The sequence below is a fragment of the Hemiscyllium ocellatum genome, chromosome 3, assembly GCF_020745735.1.
Source record: "Hemiscyllium ocellatum isolate sHemOce1 chromosome 3, sHemOce1.pat.X.cur, whole genome shotgun sequence".
Lineage (NCBI taxonomy): Eukaryota > Metazoa > Chordata > Chondrichthyes > Orectolobiformes > Hemiscylliidae > Hemiscyllium > Hemiscyllium ocellatum.
Genome location: NC_083403.1, coordinates 11,346,917 through 11,364,762, shown reverse-complemented (window position 1 = coordinate 11,364,762; position 17,846 = coordinate 11,346,917). Strand labels below are relative to the sequence as shown.

The 17,846-nt window shown below is 43.6% G+C and overlaps 1 protein-coding gene, 1 long non-coding RNA gene and 1 other non-coding gene across 4 annotated transcripts in view; 2 read left to right on the top strand and 1 right to left on the bottom strand.

Moving 5' to 3' along the window:
- disp1 (dispatched homolog 1 (Drosophila)) overlaps nucleotides 1-1,357 on the bottom strand; it is a 335,964-nt gene extending 334,607 nt beyond the window's left edge. For both annotated transcript variants that reach the window (XM_060848431.1, XM_060848467.1), the window contains exon 1: nucleotides 1,101-1,357. The gene's annotated coding sequence lies outside the window, so the exon portion shown is untranslated. The remainder of the gene's footprint in view (nucleotides 1-1,100) is intronic.
- Nucleotides 1,358-2,425: 1,068 nt separating this feature from the next.
- On the top strand, nucleotides 2,426-2,507 carry trnas-gcu (transfer RNA serine (anticodon GCU)). The gene has a single exon. It is a non-coding gene; the product is annotated as a tRNA-Ser (tRNA).
- Nucleotides 2,508-4,786: 2,279 nt separating this feature from the next.
- LOC132836276 (uncharacterized) lies at nucleotides 4,787-17,459 on the top strand. The gene is made up of 3 exons (XR_009647348.1): nucleotides 4,787-4,906; nucleotides 10,831-10,912; nucleotides 17,408-17,459. It is a non-coding gene; the product is annotated as an uncharacterized LOC132836276 (long non-coding RNA).
- The last annotated feature ends 387 nt before the right edge of the window (nucleotides 17,460-17,846 follow it).

The window sequence follows — 17,846 nt, the reverse complement described above, 5'->3', positions numbered from 1 at the left end:
TCAAAGAGTGCATCTTCATGAAAATCTCAGTATAGAAGGAGATGAAACAATACAGCAATTTAAATGATGCTTCAAATCTCAGAATGGTGGTTTAGATTCCACTTTAAAACTACGGGATAACTCATCCTCTAATCTATGCTATCTACAAGAATCCTACACGTGATGATTTTGAACAATCTGAACCTCTGCCTATTATCCAAGACTGACTCGGAAGCACCACAGGATGTCTAGTGTGGGAACTTAAAATGTGGTGGTAATGCAGCAAGAAATGCTGATACTTGGAACTCAATAGCCAGAATCTTATTCTGCATTTAAACACATTTAATGCTACATGCTGACATTCATTTCGAAAATGAGATAAAATCCATTTTCAAGCATTAACTCCAAGCGAGGTTTGGAACAATAATAGACTAATGGCTTTCTCCTGATCTACGTTAATATGATACACAACAATATCACTATAACGGGTGAGCCGAATTTCTTCTAAGCAATATTTATCTGACCTTGCCACAAAAACTGCATCCATTCAGATGGACATCTGTAGCGTTGACAATCAAATTTTAACCTCTGATCTGGTGAAATGCTATTTTAAAAGCCCAAAAAAAAAGTGTCCTATAAATTGCACTGCACGAATCGAGAATTACATTTTTAAAGTTCGTGGCTGACTGACTGACTGACATGGTACTGCTTTTACTTCAAACCTCACAGCTTACAAACGTGAACTGTCCTGACAAATGTGGGGGAATGAACAGCTAAGATCGGTTCACTTGGATTCCAAAACTTTCGAGTTGTTTCCATATTGGTCCCTTAGCAACAAAATCTGTGCTTCATTCATGGTTAATGTTGGAAATATTGAAACTTGATGCAGCCTGCTTTCATGAAGTTAACACGATGTAGGGACGATCTATAGTTTGCTAAGTTTTAGTTTTTAAAAAAGAAACCTCAATTGCAACTGCTCCCCTCAAGGCCTGGTTTGAAACCTGTACTTGATCAGTAACTGGGCGCAAAGGCCACCGACAGGCAGAACTTTCATCGCCCCCTTTCCTTCAGATGATGTGAACGGAAAAGTTGCAGAGTGTTTCTCTCAGAGACAGACATACCTGAGGAGGGAATGGTCGCTCACATTCTCAGTCACACACAGTTTCTCTCCAGCCTCCCTCTTTCTTCTTCAATCTCCTCAGTGTTTACACCAACAAATGCAACGGTCCGGGCGCACAGCCGCCCCCTTCACCTACCCCGCCTCCTCCTCCACCGCCACCGACACCACCATCGAGATAGGAGGCGGTGCAGGACAACGGCCACCAAGACAGTGCCACCACCGCCGCCAGCCAGCCACTCAACCTTCGTGTTGACGTTTCACTCAAGCCGCCCCTCGCTGGCAGCGACCAACCCCGCTCACCAACAAGAGCACGGGAGGAGGCGGGCTGACGCATATGACTGACGGCTTCCTGATCCACTCGAAGAAGCCATTCGTGCCGCTGTTTGGTTGCGATTGGTCGATGGCACGACGGCCGGCGCCGAAGGACCGCCCCCGTCCAAGTCCTGCCCCCCCCTCCAGCGCCACATTCCTCAATACCCCGCCCTCCACACTTTGATTGACTGCTATGTCCACCAATGGCAAGCGAAACCTCCCCTGGTCGGGCGACTTTTGACCAATCCTGGTTTGATGTGACTGCTCAACTCATCTCACCTTTCACGCGTCGATGCTACAACCGAACTTGAAGAGGATGATGATGATGATGATGATGATTGCGCCTTCCGAAGTGAGTGACAGCGACCTGGATGAATTGGATGGAAGCAACCGGGCAGGCCATGTGGCCAATGAAGAGCTGGAAGTCTTGCAGCCGGAGGCCGGCCTCCCCGTCCGCCTGCTCCGCCCCTCCGCTGAATTCCCGCCCCCAGTCACCGTGAACCCCGCCCCTGCACTCCCTCCACCCGATCTGACCCGCCCCCATCCCCACAACTTTCCCGCCCCCGCCGCCGCATGCCCCGCCCCAGCTCCATGCCCCTCCCCCCGCATGTCTCCCCAGTGCAGCATGCCCCGCCCCCCCCGCGTGCCGGGGTCAAGCCCGTCACCATCCAGAAGCTTCCACGTGAGGACGGCCTCTCGCTGATCCGTAACCGCCGCTCCGTTTGGGTGACGGAGCAACTGTTTTGTTTTATTCGGAATCGAGACGAGCCTGAGGTGACAGGGCTGCCCCTTCCGTTGCAGGCCTGCCATGAAATGTATGGAAATAAATAAATCATAAATAAATAACCGGGGTGGGGGGGCGTGCCTGGGACTTGCTCGGAGATGTGAGTCCACACCGGCGGCGGGTGGGATTGAACCCGTTACTGCCTGATCTAAATGTCGGGATAGTGTCGCCGCCAGAGCCCCCCGAGAGGATTGCACTGAGGGACTAGGCCCGCGGGTTCCCTGCTGTGGGACGAGGTGGCCGAGTGGTTAAGGCGATGGACTGCTAATCCATTGTGCTGTGCACGCGTGGGTTCGAATCCCATCCTCGTCGCTGTTTTCCCGGGAGCACGTTATCCCACCTCCTCGGAGTGAAGCTCGTCCTTTTTGTTTCAAAAGGAGGTATTCCAAACCCGCAGCAAGCATTCCGGTGAGCTGGATGAAAAATCGACGCAGCCCCCACTACCAGCTTTGAAACTGCTCCCCCAAAAGTGTTCACTCTTATCTGTCGATTTTTATTCTCTTTTAAAAATGTTTCCCCCCCCCTCTTGTGGGTGGCACAGTGGTTAGCACTGCTGTCTCACAGCGCCTGAGACCCGGGTTCAATTCCCCCCTTAGGTGACTCTCTGTGTGGAGTTTGCATGTTCTCCCTGTGTCTGCATGGGTTTCCTCCCACAGTCACAAAGATGTGCAGGTCGGGTGAATTGGCCAAGCTAAATTGCCCGTAGTGTTAGGTAAGGGGTAAATGTAGGGGTGGCTTGCGCTTCGGCGGGTCAGTGTGAACTTGTTGGGCCGAAGGGCCTGTTTCCACACTGTAATTAATCTAATCTAATCTCTCTGGGCTTCTGTCGCGTTAAAATGTTGGCGTGGAGGGTGCAATAGCTGAAAACGGAACCTAAGAAGTCGTGTTACAAAGCTGGGATTTGAAATACAAAGAAGGTGCTGGAGAAGCTCAGCAGCTCTGCTGGTCCTTTTATTCCTGATGAAGGGCTTTTGCCCGAAACGTCGATTTGGGATGCTGCCTGTCCTGCTGTGCTCTTCCAGCACCACTCTAATCCAGAATCTGGTTTCCAGCATCTGCACTCACTGGTTTCACCTCTCTGCAGAGAGAAGCAGAGTTAATGTTTTGAGCCCAGTGCAAACAACTCTGAAGAATTTTTCCAGCGCTTTCTTTTTCATTCAAGGGTTATGTCACTTTGGCCAGTGTGAAGCAATTTTAATTGGGCACACACCAATATTAAATAACGTCTTACAAAACATCAGCAAGACTGTGTAGCCCGCAAATGTAACTGCTGTCGACAAGCACTAACTCAAGTTGCATGTTTTCAAAGCACAGTCCAAACTTTTCACTCATCTTTATCGACTATACAGAAATATCTGGCTTTCCTATTCCGTTATCCAACTTTTGTATCCATCTCGCTGCGGTGGTTTAATTTGTTCTGGACGTATATTTTCTATTTCAGTCGATATTTTAAGTGTTACTACGAGGTCATGTCTCAGTCAATTACTTTCAGCAGTGAAAACTCAGAAAAAGTTGCTGATACAATGAAGACTCAAACTGGCTAAGTATCAATCTTGCGCATCATTTTCTGTCATTGGAATATTACAGCCAAAGTCACAGAACAGCTTCTAGTACGTGAATCAGCCTTACGTGATCCTCTTTCCTCCTAAACTCTGCCCAGCTATTCAGGAATTAATACCAAAAAAACCCTTTTTTATAGTAGTTCCAGAACAAAAAAAAAATTGGCACCAAGTCATAATAGAGCAGGTGGTGAAAAATTCGGTCGGAGGCATGATTTGAGGATTTATAAGAAGGTTGAATGGTTTAAAGAAGTTGAGATTCGTCAACTGAAAGCACCTACCTGTGGGATGCACCGGTGACCAGAATTAGAAGCAGAAATGTAATCCCGGTGGAATTTCAGAGATTAATAAACATAAGGATAAAAATGTTATATTTCTATTCCGTACAAACTATACATTTCAGCATAGAAACAGAAATAGACCATTCAGTCCCTTCAGCCTGTTATGTCATTCAGTGAAAGCATGGCTAATTTGTGGTATATACCTTTGGCCTATATCACTTAATGCCTTTGCTTAACAAAAAAAACCATCTATCTCAAATTTAAATTAACAACTAATCTAACATCAACTGCTCTTTGTGGAAAAGAGTTCCAAAATTCTACCATCCCTTGTGTGTAGAAGTGCTTTCTAACATCTCTTTTGAATGGTCTGGTCCTACATTTTCGAGTGTGCCCCCTAGTTTTAGAATCCCCAACCAGCGAAATAGTTTGACTTTATCTACCTTGTCTTTCCCTGTTAATATCAATACCACCCATATTGAGCTGTTTTTACATTAGAATTGATTTTTAAACACAAATGCATAATTATAGCACAATTTTGTCATTAAGATATTAAAACTAAAAATGATCTATGTTTGTTTAATATCTAGGAAAGAATGATATAATTTCAATTAAATTGTGCAGATGGATTGAATTTAATATGACTTTATTAAATCATTGTTAGTAAGATATTTAATCATCTAAGGCAGTTTGCTAAATCCACTCTTGCTACAGTTATGCACACATAGATTTCCTGGTTGCAGGTATTGGATCAGAGGAACATCAGCTGATTTTCCCCCTCCCTGGGCTCATTGTGGCACAGTAGCTCCTGCCACTGCTCCAACTGAAATAAAGTTGCTGGTGTGGAATGCCAAACCCTGATGAGCCACGTTAGGTAAGCAGGACTGGGGCGGCAGGATAGGGGAGGGAATTCAATCTCTGCCTCTATACCTCATACCCACACAGACACATATTTTTGCCATGGTTTGTTTTGACTCATTAACATTGGCTTGGTCACTCACCAATCGAAACATTGATGAAGCTCTAAATATTTCTTGCCTGCACATCAGTTTTATTTTAATTTTGTTAAAGGCTTGAGCCTAATGGAAAAGGAATCTGGCAATGAGTCAAATATTTAAAGTTTATTTTTCAATTTTGCGATGATCAAATGTATTCTTATTACAATTATTACTAAAATGTTTCAACTTATTACTTTAAAATAATTTGCTTTGGCATATCCTAGATAATTAACAATTCAATTTGTTGTGATCACCATCCTTTTATCTAAATTCCCTTTTGTTACTCATGCTAATTTGTATAGGCTACAACATAAAAGTTTGTGTTTTAATTGCAAGGTTCTGCATCAGAATAGATTAGATTAGATTACTTACAGTGTGGAAACAGGCCCTTCGGCCCAACAAGTCCACACCGACATGCCGAAGCGCAACCCACCCATACCCCTACCCCTACATTTACCCCTTACCTAACACTATGGGCAATTTAGCATGGCCAATTCACCTGACCTGCACATCTTTGGACTGTGGGAGGAAACCGGAGTACCTGGAGGAACCCACACAGACACGGGGAGAACGTGCAAACTCCACACAGTCAGTCACCTGAGTCGGGAATTGAACCCAGGTCTCAGGTGCTGTGAGGCAGCAGTGCTAACTGCTGTGCCACCATGCTGCCCACGCATGGACTAATTAGCCCAGACTAATATAATCCCACTTACTGAGTGAATTTCATTGAAAAATCAGTGCGCTTGTTAAAAAGGCTTTTGCGTCCATGTCTATATTTATTATTCTGGTGTGATGAATCCAGTCTAATAAATAGTCTATCCAACTATTCTTCTATTTGGGCTTTAACCCTACCCATCATTTACTCCTCACCCCCAACCCTATCTTCTACATATAAACCAACATTTTCTGAGCTACCATCAGTTCTGCCAGACCTGCTGAGCTTTTCCAGCAACTTCTGTTTTTTTTCTAATAAAGCTTGTCTTGGTGTGTGCAATCTGACGTGATATGACCAAGTCCAACTATTATTGGTACTCTTCAGGAAACTGCAATTACAGCCCCTACCAGGTCTGACTTCACCTGACTCTTTCTCACATGAAGCAAGACAGGAAATATTCAAATAAAAATAAAAAACTGTCTAGAAATCTGAAACAAAAGCAGAACCGTGCTGGAGAAAATCAGGTCTTGCAGCTTCAGTGGAAAGAGAAACAAAGTTAATGCTTCAGATTAATGACATAACACAAAAACCAGGAACAGTTACAACAGTAACAAATCGAATCTAAGCAGATGAGTGGGTAAGTGTTGGAAAGTCTGCAATAGGGTGGAAGACAGGAGTGATTGAATGACAAAAGAGTCAGTTGTGCAACTCCAAATGATGTGGTGATGGGTCAAGAAAAGAAATAGAATATTACCGAGCAGTATAGGCCCTTCAGTCCTTGACCTGTGGAACTAATCTGAAGCCCATCTATCCTACACTATTCCATTTTCATCCGTATGTTTATCCAACGACCATTTAAATGCCCTTAAGGTTGGCGAGTCTATCACTGTTGGAGGCAGTGGTTCCACATCCCTACTACTCTCTAAGTAAATAAACTGTCTCTGACACCTGTCCTATATCTATCACTCCTCAATTTAAAGCTATGTCCTCTTGTGGTAGCCATCATCGTCCAAGTAAGAAGGCTCTCACTGTCCACCCTATCTAAGGCTCTGGTATGTTTCACCTCTCAAACTTTCTTTTCTCCTCAAGTCCCTCAGCCTTTCCTCGTAAGACCTTCACTTCATACCAGGCAACATCGTAGTAAACCCCACCTGAATCCTTTCCAAAGCTTCCACATCCTTCCTATAATGTGGTGATTAGAACTGTATGCAATACTCCACATGCGGCCGCAGCAGTTTAGTACAGCTTCAGCATGACCTCGTGGCTCCAAAACTCAATCCTTCTACCAATAAAAGCTGACATTCTATATGCCTTCTTAACAACCCTGTCAACCTGAGTGGCAACTTTCAAAGATCTATGTACATGGACACCGAGGTCTCTCTGCTCATCTACACTACAAGAATCTTACCATTAGCCCAGTGCTCTTTATTCCTGTTGCTCATTCCAAAGTGGTTCACCTCACACTTTTCCGCGTTAAACTCCATTTGCCACCACTCAGCCTAGCTCTGCAGCTTTTCTATGTCCCTCTGTAACCTGCAACATCCTTCAGCACTGTCCTCAACTCCACCAATCTTAGTGTTATCCGCAAATTTACTAACCCATCTTTCTACACCCTCATCGAGGTCATTTATAAAAATTGACAAACAGCAGTAGCCCCAAAACAGATTCCTGCGGAATACCACTAATAACTGAACTCCAGGATGAATATTTCCCATCAACCACCACCCTCTGTCTTCTTTCAGCTAGCCAACTTCTGATCCAAACCGCCACATCACCCTCAATCCCTTGCTTCTGTATTATGTGCAATAGCCTACCGTGGGGAAACTTTATCGAACGCCTTACTGAAATCCATATACACCACATCAACTGCTTTACCCTCATCCACTAGTTTGGTCACCTTTTCAAAGAACTGAATAAGGTTTATGAGGCACAACCTACCCTTCACAAAACCATGTTGACTATCCCTAATCAACTTATTCCTCTCCAGATGATGATAAATTCTATTTCTTATAAAACCTTTTACAACACTTTACCCATAACTGAAGTAAGGCTCACTGGTCTATAATTACCAGGGTTGTCTCTACTCCCCTTCTTGGACAAGGAGACAACATTTGCTATCCTCCAGTCTTCTGGCACTATTCCTGTAGACAATGATGACAAAGATCAAAGCGGAAGTCTCTGCAATCTCCTTCCTGGGTCCAAGAGAATCCCGTCCAGCTTAGTGGACTTATCTATTTTCACGCTTTCCCAGAATTGCTTCTCCTACTTGTGAACATTAATCCTGTCTCGTGTAGTAGCCTGTATCTTAGTATTCTCCTTGACAACATTGTCTTTTTCCAGTGTGAATACTGACGAAAAATATTCATTTAGCACTTCCAATATCTCCTCGGACTCCACGCACAACTTCCCACTACTGTCCTTGATTGACCCTAATCTTATCCTAGTCATTCTTTTATTCCTGATATACGTAGAGAAAGCTGTAGGGTTTTCCTTAATCCGACCTGCCAACGGCTTCTCATGTCCCCTCCTGGCTCTTCTTAGCTCTCTCTTTCGGTCTTTCCTGGCTAACTTGGAAGTCTGAAGTGCCCTACGTGAGCCTTCACATCTCATCCTAACATAAACCGCCACCTTCCTCTTCACAAGAGATTTAACTTCTTCACTAAACCACGGCTCCCTTGCTGGACCACTTCCTCCCTGCCTGACAGGTACATACTTATCAAGGACACGCTGTAGCTGTTTCTTGAATAAGCTCCACATTTCAATTGTGATAGCATTACAGCTGTGCTGAGGGAAGATATTCCTGGAAATACATCCAGGGAAGTTATTTGGGCGGAACTGAGAAATAAGAAAGGAATGATCACCTTATTTGGATTGTATTATGGACTTCCTAATAGTCAGAGGGAAATTGAGAAACAAACTTGTAAGGAGATCTCAGCTATCTGTAAGAATAATAGGGTAGTTATGGTAGGGGATTTTAAGTTTCCAAACATAGACTGGGACTGCCATAGTGTTAAGGGTTTAGATGGAGAGGAATTTCTTAAGTGCATGCAAGACAATTTTCTGATTTAGTATGTGGATGAACTTACGAGAGAAGGTGCAAAACTTGACCTACTCTTGGGAAATAAGGCAGGGCAGGTGACTGAGGTGTCAGTGGGGGAGCACTTTGGGGCCAGCGACCATAATTCTGTTCGTTTTAAAATAGTGATAGAAAAGGATAGACCAGATCTAAAAGTTGAAGTTCTAAATTGGAGAAAGGCCAATTTTGACGGTATTAGACAAGAACTTTCAAAAGCTGATTGGGGGTAGATGTTCACAGGTAAAGGGACAGCTGGAAAATGGGAAGCCTTCAGAAATGAGATAACGAGAATCCAGAGAAAGTATATTCCTGCCAGGATGAAAGGGAAGGCTGGTAGGTACAGGGAATGCTGGATGACTAAAGAAATTGAGGGTTTGGTTAAGAAAAAGAAGGAAGCACATGTCAGGTATAGACAGGATAGATCGAGTGAATCCTTAGGAGAGTAAAAAGGAAGTAGAAGTACACTTGAGAGGGAAATCAGGAGGGCAAAAAGGGGACATGAGATAGCTTTGGCAAATAGAATTAAGGAGAATCCAAAGGGTTTTTACAAATATATTATGGACAAAAGGGTAACTAGGGAGAGAATAGGGCCCCTCAAAGATCAGCAAGGCGGCCTTTATGTGGAGCCACAGAAAATGGGAGGTATACTAAATAAATATTTTGCTTCGGTATTTACTGTGGAAAAGGATATGGAAGATATAGACTGTAGGGAAATAGATGGTGACATCTTGCAAAATGTCCAGATTACAGACGAGGAAGTGCTGGATATCTTGAAAAGGTTAAAGGTGGATAAATCCCCAGGACCTGATCAGGTGTACCCCAGAACTCTGTGGGGAGCTAGAGAAGTGATTGCTGAGCCTCTTGATGAGATATTTGTATCATTGATGATCACAGGACATTGGTTAGGCCACTGTTGGAATATTGCGTGCAATTCTGGTCTCATTCCTATCGTGAAAATGTTGTGAAACTTGAAAGGGTTCAGAAAATATTTACAAGGATGTTGCCAGGGTTGGAGGATCTGAGCTACAGGGAGAGGCTGAACAGGCTGTGGCTGTTTTCCCTGGAGCGTCGGAGGCTGAGGGGTGACCTTATAGAGGTTTACAAAATCATGAGGGGCACGGATAGGATAAATAGACAAAGTCTTTTCCCTGGGGTCAGGGAGTCCAGAACTAGAGGGGCATAGGTTTAGGGTGAGAGGGGAAAGATATAAAAGAGCCCTAAGGGGCAACTTTTTCACATAGAGGGTGGTACGTGTATGGAATGAGCTGCCAGAGGATGTGGTGGAGGCTGGTACAATTGCAACATCTAAGTGGCATTTGGATGGGTATATGAATAGGAAGGGTTTGGAGGGATATGGGCCAGGTGCTGGCAGGTGAGACTAGATTGGGTTGGGATATCTGGTCGGCATGGACACGTTGGACTGAAGGGTCTGTTTCCATGCTGTACATCTCTATGTCTCTATGACTCTACCTCCTGCAGTTTCCTTCCCCATCCTATGCATCCTAAACAATGCCTAATCACATCATAATTGCCTTTCCCCAGCAATAGCTCTTGCCCTGCATTATCCACCTATCCCTTTCCATTGCTGAATTAAACATAACCACGTTGTGGTCACTACCACCAAAGCACTCATCTACCTCCAAATCTAACACCTGGCCAGGTTCATTACCCAGTACCAAATCCAATGTGGTCTCGTCCATTGTTGGCCTGTCTACATACCGTGTCAAGAAGCCCTTTGCACATATTGGACAAAAATTGACCATCTAAATTACTCAAACTATCATATTTCCAGTCAACATTTGGAAAGTTAAGACCCCCATAACAACTACCCTGTTACTCTCGCTCCTATCCAGAATTATCTTTGCTATCCTTTCCTCTACATCTCTGGAACTATTTGGAGTCCTTTAGAAAACTCCCAATAAGGTGACCTCTCCTTTCCTGTTTCTAACCTCAGCCCATACTACCTCAGTGCACAAGTGCTCAAACGTCCTTTCTGCTACAGTCATATTGTCCTTGACTAGCACCGCACACCTTCCCCTCTTTTACCATCTTCTCTGTTTTTACTGAAGCATCTAAATCCTGGAACCTGCATCAACCATTCTTGTCTGTGCTCGATCCATGTCTCCAAAGTGGCCATAACAAGGAAAAGAGGTATGGAATAAGACTGAAATGTGAAAAATAAACAAAATTGCAGAGATATAATATAAATTTCTTAAACAACCTGTTCCAATATGTTATGGTTCCCAGAAAAAATGGAAATAATCTCATATTTAAATACTGAAACTGGGAATTTCTGTGAGTGTATTTTTCTAGATCACACCATTGAAATGCATAAGTGAGTACAATGGCATTCTGGATACTGGTGTACTGTAAGACCATGACTATTCTGATATTCTCCAGAGCCTCAGCGTCTATTACTGAAGGCAATATCTGTTGACACCCGGTGCCCCTATCAATTGTAATCCACCAGAGCTAGGGATGTATAGACTTCTGGTATCGTGCACTGGTTTCCACTAACCTGGTAAATTACAAATTGCTCCACTTTATGTTTTGCTCTATCGTTTATGAATAGTTAGACATTGTTGATGAGAGCAGAATTTGAAAATGTGTGTTGTGCTCGCAGTTGGAGATGGTGTATTTTTGCTCGTCGATTTTATTCCTTTCTTAGCTTGCTATGTGCATTTTAGTACAAGCAAGGTGGATAATGGGGATTCTGTCGTTGGAATGTATCTGGACTTACAGAAGGCATTTGATCCTGGCAGAGGATTGGTTAATCAATAGCAAGCAGATATTTGAGATAAATGGATCTTTTTCTTGGTAGGAAAGATGTAAGTGTGTAGTGGCAAATGTAGGGGGTTCAGTCTATGGAGCTCCAACTACTTATAATCTTATAATTAGATGAAGGAATAGAAAGTACAATAGCCAAATTAGAAGATGACACTAAAATAAGTGAGAAAGCAAGTTGCAATGAAGAAATAAGAAATTTAAAATAGATATGAATGGGGAAAAAAATGGCAGATGAAGTTTAAAGTGGAATGAGTGTGGGAGATTATCAATTTTGGTCAGAGGAACAGAAAGGCAACTTATTATCTAAATGGAGAGAAACTTCAGAATGCTTTGATGCAAAGTGATCTGGGTGTCCTTGCAAGAATTGCAGAAAACTAATGTACAAATACAGCAGGTAATAAGGAAGGCAGATGGAACTTTGGCATTCATTTCTTAGGGAATAAAAGTATAGCTGGAACCATATAAGACATTAATGAGATTGCATCTGGAGTATGGTGTACAATTTTGGTGCCCTTACTTGAGGAGTGATATAGTTCCTTTGGAGGCAATTCAGAGGAAATTCATGAGATTGATGCCACAGTTTATCAAATGGAAAGATGATTTGGAGGAGCCAGTGTTGGACTGAGGTGGACAAAGTGAAAAATCACACAACAACAGGTTTATTTGAAAGAGCTAGCTTTCGGAGTGCTGCTGCTTCATCAGGTGGTTGTGCAGCAGGACCATAAGACACAGAATTTATAACAAAAGATTGCAGTGTCATGCAATGAAATGATATTTTGAACAAACCTGGATTGTTGTTAAGTCTTTCATCTTTTAGAATGGGTTGCAGGTTTTGGTTCATTCATATGTAAATCCCAGAACTTCTTTCAAGTCCCATTCCTTAGAACCCAAGATCCCGGTTGAGGCCATCCTCTTGGGTACTGAACTTGGCTATCAGCCACTGCTCAGCCACTCAGCCTATCCCAAAGTCCGCCTTGGTTGATGGTCACCCAAAGATCCTGACCGCTGAAGTATTCCCCAACTGGGAGGAACACCCCTGTCTAGTTATTATGGTGAGCAGTCCATTCATCCATTTTCGTAGCGGCTGCATGGTCTCCCCAATGTACCATGCCTCAGGCCATCCTTGCCTGGAGCGCACAAGATAGACAACGTTGCCCGAGTCACATGAGTCACATGAGCAAGCTGCATACATGTTGGGTAATGTCCCCATGTGTAATTGTGGTATCCATGTCGACTCTCTGGAACGTCTTGCAGTGTGCCATGACAGGGTTGTATGGTGTTGTGCTCGATGTTGTCCTGAATGCTGGGCAGTTTGCTGCAAACAATGGTCCTTTTCAGGTTTGGCGGTTGTTTAAGGGCATCTTGCTAAGACCTTCTCTACGCCTCCACTTCTCGCCTTTAAATAACTGCGAACACGAGGCTGGTACGTTGACAAGACCAATCAGACACCACAACAATGGATGAATGGACACCGCGCAACAATCACCAGACAGGGGTGTTCCTTCCCAGTCAGGAAATACTTCAACAGTCAGACATTTGGACTCGGATCTTCGGGTGACCATCCGCCAAGGCGGACTTTGGGAAAGGCAACAATGCAAAATGACCGAGCCAAGTTCAGAACCCATGAGGAGGGCCTCAACCGGGACCTTGGGTTCATGTCACACTACAGGTGACCCCACTGCACTATACACTCTCTCCCACACATACGCACGAGCACACATACACACACACCCTTATATACTCACGTAGACCCTGTCTCATACACACACTCTCTCTCATATCCACACACATTCAGCCCCCCACACTCACACTCATGCACACACCCTCCCACAGGCCTATATTTCATCACACTCACTCACACACACTTTACTAAGCTTGCAAAGACATAAACACATGCTCTGTCAGGTGCACGCACATTCACTTGCACACATTCACTCTCTCTCACTCATGCACAGGCAAACATATAAGTCTATGGAGAGAATTTGTATTTGCAAAATTATATTTGCAGATACATTCTGTTTTGCTCAAAAATGCACAATCTGCAGGCAGTCAATCCATGTAATATTTTGTAAATTCCACTTTGGAAATAGAACCAGTCTGACTCAAGATTGGGATACAGACAGACTCTAACCTCACACCTTTAATGCATTGTCTGAGCTGAGATGTCAAATTATTTTATAAAACTTTAAGTTATCTTGAGAATGTGACTTAAAAGAACTTCTGCGATTTACATATGAATGAACCGAAACCCGCAACCCATTCTAAAAGATGAAAGACTTAACAACAATCGAGGTTTGTTCAAAATATCATTTCATTGCATGACACTGCAATCTTTTGCTATAAATTCTGTGTCTTATGGTCCTGCTGCACAACTACCTGATGTAGGAGCAGTGCTCCAAAAGCTAGCACTTCCAATTAAACCTGTTGGACCATAACCTTATTGAGAGAGTTTAAGCCCATACTCACTAGCATTTAGAAGAATGAGAGGAGATCTAATTGAAGTATAGAAGGTGCTAAAGGGGATTGACAAAGAACACCTGCAGAGGACATTGGGCAATCTAGAGTGAGAGATCATAATTTTAGAATAACGTGTAACAGATTTAAGACAGAAATAAAGAGAAATTATTTCTCTCAAAGGATCATGTACCTGTGGAATTCATTACACTAGAGTGTGGTGGATGACAGAACATAGAATCATTGAATCATAGAATCCCTACAGTGTGGAAACAGGCCATTTAGCCTAACAAGTCCATATCAAACCACTAAACAGTATCCCACCCAGAATCATACTTATGCTTACATTTCCCGTGACTAATGCACCCAGCCAACACATCCATGAACACTCTGGGCAATTTAACATGGCCAATTCACCTAACCTTTGGACTGTGGGAGGAACTGGAGCACCTGGAGGAAACCCACATAGACACGGGGAGAATGTGCAACCACCACACTTGAATAAATTTAGAAAGAAAAATAGATGATTTTTATTTACACGGGGAAAATGTGCAAACTCCACACTTCAATAAATTTGGAAAGCAAATAGATCATTTTTATTTAGTAATGGGTTGAAGGATTATGGAGTGTGAGCAGGAAAGTGGAGTTGAGGCTGAGCTGAGATTGGTATTGATTTTATTAAATGGCAGAGCAGGTTCGAGGGGCTGAATTGTAAGATTAGATTCAAGTCCACACCGACCCGCAACCCATTCCTCTACATTTACCCCTTCACCTACCACTATGGGCAATTTAGCATGGCCAATTCACCTAACCCGCACATTTTTGGACTGTGGGAGGAAACCAGAGCACCCAGAGGAAACCCACGCAGACACAGGAAGAATGTGCAAACTCCACACAGACAGTCACCTGAGGTCTGTTCCTAGTTATTATGCTGTCAGGTTATAAACCTCTCTAGTCAGCCATGATCATAGTAAATGCAAGTAAATGTGATGTTTTATTAGCAATCAGTTAAGCTAAAAGGGGTGGCTGTGCTGTGGATTCATTTGTCTCATTGAAGTGTGCCTTGATACTGAAAAGGTTGGGAACCACTGGTATAGCTACACATGGGAATATGGTTCCTAATTATTTTGAATAATATAACAAAATAATGTCATTCTTAATTTAAAAGGTATAATGCATTATATATCAATATTCCAATCATTTACTTTTTAATGTTGTGTTGTAACTAAAGAAATTAATAATCAACTTGTAACTAAACAGAACTCCTTATGAGTCTTCATTTCGGGTCCAGAGATCCTTCTTCAGAACTGACTGTAGCTAGGAAAGGTTAGTACATTTGCTGAAGATGAGGTGGGGGCAGGCGTAAGGACTAAACAATAGGTGGAGATGGAGCCCATAGCGAGAACAGCAATTGGCCAGACAAAGAAATGTACAATGGTCAACCTGGGAGACCATTAGCAGCTGACAATGGTTTTTTTTGTAGCGGCAGTCCATGTGATGTCAAGGTCTGACATGTAATGGTTGAGGTAAGCTCATGAGAAAAGGTGCCCAGTCCTTAAAATTATGGAATTTGATATTGAGTTCTGGAGGCTGCAGAGTTCCCAAGCAGAAAATGAGATGGTGCTCTTCCAGCTTGGGCTGAGTTTCACTGGAGCAATGCAGCAAGCCCAAGACTGAGACGTTGGCCAGGGAACACGGTGGTGTGCTGAAGTGTCAGCCAACAGGAACCTCAGGCTCGTATAATCTCCCAGTGTAGAGATCTGCACTACACTGGGGAGACAAAATGCAGACTGGGTGACTGCTTTGCGGAACACCTACATTCTATGCAAAAATGACCCTGACCTTCCTGTTGTCTGCTACTGCCATACACCACTGTGTTCCCTGGCCAACATCTTGGTGTCGGGTTTATTGCATTGCTACAGTAAAGCTCAGTACAAGCTGGAAGAACACCATTTCATTTTCAGCCTGGAGACTCTGCAGCCTTCAGGACTCAATATCAAGTTGAATAAGTTTAAGACCTGGGCACTTTTTTCCCATCAAGGAGTCCCATTTAATTATAAGTTGATTGTTAATTTCTCAGGCTCAGGCTTGTTGCAGTGCTCCAGCAAAGCTCAGTGCAAGCTGGAAGAACATCATATTTCTGCTTGGGGATCCTGCAGCCTTCAGGACTCAATTTTGAGTTCAATAATTATAAGGCCTAAGGACCTTCTCCCACTTCCTTATCTCAACCCAACACACCAGGCCTTGTCAACCCATGGGTTGCCACCACAATCGACCTGTTGATTCTCCCAGACTGATTTTTACCCATTCCTTTGTCTGCCCAATTGATGTTCTTTCTCTCTGGGCTCCAATTCCACCTATCATTTACTCCTCCCCTCTTCCCTCACCACATCTTCAGCATGCAATCCAACCTTTCCCTAGCTACAGTCAAATCTGAAGAAGAATCACTGGACCCAAAACGTTAAGTCTGCTTTCTGTATACAGAGGTACCAAGCCTTCTGAGTTTTTCTTGCAATTTCTGTTTTTGTTTCTGATTTCCAGCATCTACAATTCTTTGATTTTGCCTATCCTTATGAGTCTTTTCATGGTTACTTCCTTTTTCCAAAATCTATTTGCGGTAAAAACAAAAAGGTAAAGCAGCCATGGTTATAATGAACCATAAGGCTGCTCTCTCGTTAGAGAAAGAAGACTAGTGGTTGTTTAATCTGAGGGTAGCATTAACTCAGGCAAGGGAGAGGTTGGGAAGGAAAGTTCTTCATAGGAACATCAGTCAGTACAGGGTTTGAACCAACATTGTTGGTGTTATTCTGTTGAAAGCCAGCCATTCAACTAAGTGATCTAACCAATCAACTCCCAAAACAGGGTATTCATGGTATTGCCTTGGTGATAAGTCCATGGGTTGACAAGGCCTGGTGTGTTGGGTTGAGATAAGGAAGTGGGAGAAGGTCCTTAAGCCTTATAATTATTGAACTCAAAATTGAGTCCTGAAGGCTGCAGGATCCCCAAGCAGAAATATGATGTTCTTCCAGCTTGCACTGAGCTTTACTGGAGCACTGCAACAAGCCTGAGCCTGTCTCCATCTCATAAATTTGTTATTCTTTGTCATCAACAGTTAGTGGATTATGGCGGAAATGTTGTGCATGTTACTTGTGAATGATGTTCATGTTACATCATTTGTTGGTGATGTTGTTGGACATGGCTTGCTTGTTAGTAATATTATTAGTGGAGATCCAAGATGGCGGCGACTCAGCAAGTCTGACTCTATAGTGCTCCTCCCAAGACTTGGGCAAAGTGGGCCACCCGCCTCCACCACACTCACCAAATCATTTAAAATAGTTTTTACTTAATGTAATTAGTTGCTCAGTACTAAATTTAAACAGTCTAGTCTCCTGTAAAATTGACTAGGGAGAAAGGAGCCCACAGTTCTCAGCAGGCAGGAGCCCCTCCCCCACCCTCCCCAGCTGCAGCGGAAGCGTCCGCAGCCGCCCCGGGAGACTTACCTACGGTGGCGAGCCTCGTGGAAATAATCTCTAAACTCGATGCGAAGATCGACGCCTTCATTGAAGAGTCCCGAAGCTGATGGAATTCACTCTCTGCCGCTACAAAAGCACAGCCGAGACATCAAGGAAATCGAGCGCCAAGTCGGAGGGGCAAAGCTAAAGGTCGCAACCTCCAAGACCATAGCAGAGTCGGCCGTGGATCGGGTCCGGACTCTCGAACAGCAAGTCCGGACCTTAGAGAATCACATTGACGATCTCGAGAATCAAGGTCGTGGAAAAAAATATTCGTTTGCTGGGCCTTCCTGAACGGGAAGAAGGAGGCCAGCTTACAGCATTCCTCGAGC